Source organism: Camellia sinensis, chromosome 13 (genome assembly GCF_055761805.1).
Source record: "Camellia sinensis isolate YWXY chromosome 13, ASM5576180v1, whole genome shotgun sequence".
Classification (NCBI taxonomy): domain Eukaryota; kingdom Viridiplantae; phylum Streptophyta; class Magnoliopsida; order Ericales; family Theaceae; genus Camellia; species Camellia sinensis.
This window is the reverse complement of record NC_138973.1, coordinates 54,763,966-54,769,965: the sequence shown is the minus strand read 5'-3', so window position 1 is coordinate 54,769,965 and position 6,000 is coordinate 54,763,966.

The following is a 6,000-nucleotide window of genomic DNA, read 5'->3' as shown; positions in this document are numbered from 1 at the left end:
GGTTCTGCAGGAAGTTATGGCCGATTGGCTACTTCTAGTGCCGATCAGCTAACCATGGTTAGCTGATATCCTCACAAGTGGCCGATTCATGGTTGGTGGTTTTATCTCCTGGTCGGTGGTCTCCCACAGTGCTAAGGGAGTGGTCCAAAAGCATTAAAAATATTTTCACAGCTCTCAGAGGTACAGGATAGTGCAGATAGAGGCAACTTGTGGCATGGCAACAGATTTCCGAGCGAGGCGACCGAGCATGCATCATTCAATCATTTCGAGGTAGAGCCGCGACCACCATCTTTTGTAATTAATTTGTTAATTAATTAGGGTTTTATAATAATTAATTAGCTAGTTGATTAGTTAATTTGTATTATTCTTTGGGAGCTTCTGCGAGAGGGCAATGTTGTAATAAGTGTGTGTGCGTGTGATGTATGTCTTCCAACCCCACGTCTTTCTCCTTTTTATTCACTAGCTTATGATGGTTAGTTTAGGGCATGTTTTAATTAGCATACTTATGTTCGCATGTTTGCATTCATTCATCTGTCTTGCATGCACCAGGATCGGCGCATCATACTAACTGCATTGTACTTCAATTCCAAGTTGAATACATGTATCGATTGTTGCATCTCATATGCCATCTTAGAATAGCCGAGCCTATTGTAGTTGCATTTTTGCATGTGTTGCATTAGGCATTCTTAGCATAGTTAGGATTCATGCATGATTTCTAATTAGCTTTTTTCTTTGGATCGGAGTACTTGGTAAGTGTTTATGCTTTAGCATCCTTGCATGCGTGTGAGTGACTGCCATGATAGCATGCTTACCATGAGGCTATGTGCTTATATGATATAACTGCCTGAATGCCTGTGGGTAGAGGTTGGATCACTTGAATTGGGACGATTCATTGAGATCTGTGTTTTAGCCTACTTGCGAGTAGCAAACTTCAAACCATTTTCCAAACAAACGGATATGTAATGCTTTGTTCCAAATTGGGCGATCTAGTCTATACTTGTTTTACTGTGCGCATCACATAGTAATTCTAGGTTAAATAACCAGAATAAGAGCACATGTGTTTTCAAAAACAAGATATCATGTTTAGCAGTGACCGATCTTTGATCAGGCGAGCGGGGGTGCTCATAGCTGACCTTCCCCAATCGTACCCAAGTTACCGAGACGAGGCAACTTTGGTGATGATAGACACGTGGCCTTAGGCACGAGTCAGGGTTTCCAAAATTTCCCAAAATAAAACATTTAGGTGGTGACTCTGTAATTGGCAAAGTAGTCCATGTTTGGCATTTCTTTCTAAAAATCTATTTTGAAAAGGATTTTCTGGATTTGGACTCTTTGATAATTCATCGGTCTTGCATTACACTCTGCGAGATTAGATACAGGACCGTGACATTGAGTCTTGAGCTGTAGTGAGCCCAATGAACAAAACGGGGGATTTCCCCCCGGGACGTTCGAGGACGTCTACAATTTCTGGCGACTCTGCTGGGGAGTTTAGAGAACTTGACTCGAACTAATGATATCTTGTTTTGATTACACTTATGTGTTTCATTGCATTGCATGTGCATTGGTGTGCCTAGGACACCGTGTTTGCCATATTCTATTCCTGAACGATTTGCTGGAGGCTCACCTTGAGAAGCGTGCCATAAGGCTGACCGATTACGGGCTCTGTCACGATGGGAACACAAACCCCGGTTTTTGCCGGGGCACCCTTTTTGACCATTCGACCTAGTGCATATTCGGATTCCATAGTGACCATTCCAAACTAAGACAGGTTGCTTACCCGATTATATATGGTTTGAAACCACTATGTGCGTAGTGAAACCCTAGCTCCTGACAAAATAGGACTGGGAAACCCTACCCCAACATAGGGGTGTTTTGGCTCTCACTTGTTTGCTATGTGCTTTTAGAGTGCGTCTGTACAAGAATGCATGTATCAGTTTACAAGTTTGGGTATCAGGCCTGCGGGCACCAGTTCAGTATTTTGGGAATCAGTTATCTGCGGGTATCAGATTCAGATTTGGGGGCAGTGATTTGGAAACAGTGATCAGTGTTTGAGAACAGTCTTTTCAGCTTATCAACCGTGTGTTGTGATGCCCAATTGTGTGTTGTGTGTTTATTTACACTGTTATGCTTGTCTGGTTGTTTATTTCCTTACTATTGCTTTATTTATCTTTTTGCCAGGTAGTTTAGCACAATTGCTTTAGGCCAAGCAGATGTTCCCCAAGCACTCTGGACTAGAGGTCGCTGACTCAATCGATCTGAGGATCTGGTCGACGGACAACCAGTGTTCCACTCTTTACCCCCGGTTATCAGACGGAGGTCGAGAAGACGTAGTGTATCCGAGCAGAGGTTGCTAGAACAGTGGTCTACCCCCTTAGTGAACAATCAGGCTGAGGCTTCAGTTTTTGCCACAGAAATAGATATACCAGTCAGTCAGTCGGAACAACAGAACATGGCAGGGATGGAGGACATGATGCGCCAACTTCAAGAAAGTATGAGAGCTATGCAGCAAGGCGCTGTTCGTCGAGATGAATTTGCCAAGCAACAGGCCGAGATCATGGCTCAGCAGGCGGAGTTAATCGCCAGGCTGCAACAACAAACTGGAGCATCTACTTCACACCAGGCTCTTCCCCCACCAAGAGTTCCAGCACCTAGGGAGACACCAAATGTCGAGGATGATACGGGCATTCCAATCGGGCCAGCTCCGCCCCTAGTTCTACCCTAGCTATGCACCCACCAACCTATCGGACTCCCCTTTTGAGTTCGAGATGGATCCCACAGCGTTAGAAGTGAGCAAGCTTGAAAAGCTATTGAAGAAATTTCAGGGTGTCAAGTCCATCCCTGATATTGAAGGTGGGTATACCGATGCAGCCGTGATGTTGCCGGACCGATTTATGATGCCGCATATTGACCGATTCGATGGATCCGGGGATCCCATGGTACACCTGCGGCTGTTTTCAGATATTCTAAGGCCAATGGGCCTCACCAGACTACAGAAGCTTTCATTGTTTGGCCGGACCCTGTCGGGTGTGGCGGCCATCTGGTACGCAAAACTCGAAGACGATATTAAAAGGACTTGGGGTGAGATGGCCGAGGATTTTGTCGCTCTGTACTCATACAATACACAAATCGAGATTACAACCCGAGATCTCGAGACGATCAGGCAGGAGCCTAAGGAGAGCTTTTCTGAGTTCGTAACCAGATAGAGGGCAAAGGCCTCAATGACAACCACATGGCCCATGGACAAAGATCAGATTCGGATGATTGTGCGCAATCTCCAGCCCAAGCTCATGTAGAAAATGATTGTTCTCCCCTTTCCCACCTTTCCAGATCTACATGAGATGGGAGTACAGATCGAGGATGCTTTGAAGCAAGGCTTGATTGACAATGACAGAGAGCAACCCAAGAGAACCTTCAACAACCGCAGTACGAATGCAAGCACAAGCAGTGTTGCAGCTGCTAGATCTCAGGAAGTAAGCATGGTCACTACCAACACCCCAAGAACCCTTGCAGCTACGCCATTCACCGGTGCGTCCAGTAGTAGATTGCAAACAACCAGACACCCACCCAAAAGCCAAAGAACCTTTGCTCTACTATATATGCCCCTGCCCAAAGCTCTGGGGTTTTTAATCAGATAAAGGCACTTGAAGCCCCTAGAGCTGCGGCCATTGCTGGAGAAACTTCCCCCCTTCCATAACCCAGCCAAATATTGCTCATTTCACCAACAGCACAGTCATGACACCAACTAGTGCTTCCGATTACGTCATGAGATTCAGGATCTCATTGATAATGGGATGACCGTGCCTCCAGAGAAACCCAATGTCACAACCAACCCTCTCCCTCCACACAACCAAGCTCCACCTCCCAAACGCATCAACTTTATCCAGACTGGGGTCGTGTCTTATGATCCTAGCATCTATATCACTTCTTCTCACCTACCTAAGCCGGAGGTGTTCATTCCCGATAACACTGACTCGTACATGTTGGACATCTCCCGAACCCATCCTGAGCCAATGGTGGTGACTGTCGAAGACAGAACATGGGAGACTTCAGAGGAGAATGGGATTGTCGAATCAGAGTCGGAGGAATCTGAGAGCTTTGTTGAGGGGGTGTACAATCCAAGTGGCTACATCGCATCAGTGGGTCAGGCTAGGCCAAACTCTGAATTGCCAGCGGGGGCAAAGCTTTGTGTCATACAGGGGGATGGATTTGGGCTGAGGATAGATGACTTGGCGGCTGTGGAAGAGGAGTTTGCTAACCTCCAATTTTTCAATGGACAAGATCCAGGGGACATGGCAGTTAACTGGTTTGATTTCGAGGAATCAGCAGAGGTTACCGGGTGGCTTGATGATCAACCAAACGTTGTTGAAGAATCTCAACTGGAATAGGGCCCGTCAGGGGCAAGGGCATCAGTTGTGGCCGGAAGGGCCGGAGATCAGAGTGCATTGCCGGAGAGCACCGGTGCCAAGAATTTCCCTCGAGATCTGGGCATTTTGAATATAGGGAATGTTGAATAGCAAACTGTACTGACGCAGTTGGAACAAGAAAGAATCAAAGATTCTGAGAGAACTAGGAAAGCCAAAGCTCCTGTGGGGGTTGAAAATGCTGCGTGCATGAGAACAGAACGTGCTGTGAGCACAGGAACACCAAGTGCTGTGGACACAGAGATATTTGTAACGGAGCTGGACAAGTGTCGGCTGCCGACAGAATGTGGTGGGAAGACGAAGATCTATGTCTTGCCCACACAGACGAGGATTGGGGGAGCAATCAACCTGATGGTACCTGGTACATCGGCGAAGTCGATCATATGACCAAGAGCAGGCAGTATTTCAAGCCCCTGCATCTAGATCAACCAGAAGCGTCCGGGAAAGACAAGGAGGCAGAGAAATAGAAAGAGAAGCAACCCAAAGAAGAGACTGTGTTGAAATAGTTGAAAAAGATACAAGCAGACATCTCCATCTGGGGACTGCTTATGGCTTCTCGAGTACATAGACAGGCCGTCCTTTCAGCCATGGACAAGGCCAAACTCTCAATAGACACCACGCCGGAACAGCTAGTTGGATTTGTTTTTTCGGGAGGAGGTTCCCCGACTTTGACCTTTTCTGACAAAGAACTACCGCCTGAGGGCACAAATCACAACAAGCCGCTCTACATCTCTGTGGAATGTAGAGGCAAGTGAGTACCGGTGGTTCTTGTCGACACAGAATCCACCATTAATTTGTGCCCATCGAGGACGGCATATGCAATCGGGTTGAAGCCCGCGGACTTCGTGCCAACTGTCCAGGTGATTCGGGCATATGATAACACAAGCAGGGAGGTGATGGGGACTGTCAAAATTCAAACCCAGGTTGGTCCAGGACAACACGAGATCGATTTCCATGTCTTGGATGTTCCCGCAACCTTTAACCTACTTTTGGGGCGGCCGTGGCTGCATCAGGTAAAGGCAGTCTCTTCCACGTTGCACCAGATGTTGAAATACCCTCACGGGAAGGGGGTGGCTATAATTTTTGGGAATTCGTCGATCCATCCACCGCCAGAAGTATCTACGCTGGTTTTGGAAATCGAGCACGGTATGGAGGATGTTTTCTTATCATGCTTTACCTTGGCCGAGGCTCGGGTCGTGCAAAATATCTTAGCTGCTAATGAAGGGGTATATGTTAGCGCTCAGTCAGTATACCTCATGAACAAACTCCAACACATCCCCGGGATGGGATTGGGAAAGAGTGGCCGAAAAGGCATCGCAGTATCGGCCGAAGTGCTGCACAACCCGCATACCTTTGGCTTGGGTTATCTGCCCACCAAGGAGGACTGGGCAAGGAAAGGCAAGGAAATTGCTGAGAGAGCCAGAGCAAAGAAGGCAGGGAATCCTTATGAGTTAATGCACCGACCCATTCAGGGTACCCTAAACGAATGCTTCGTCTGGGAGGGGGAGAATTTTCCATTCTGCGGCTTTCCAGAACCATGGTTGAATGCGGAGAGGAAGTGTTTGCCGGGTTTTGAGAT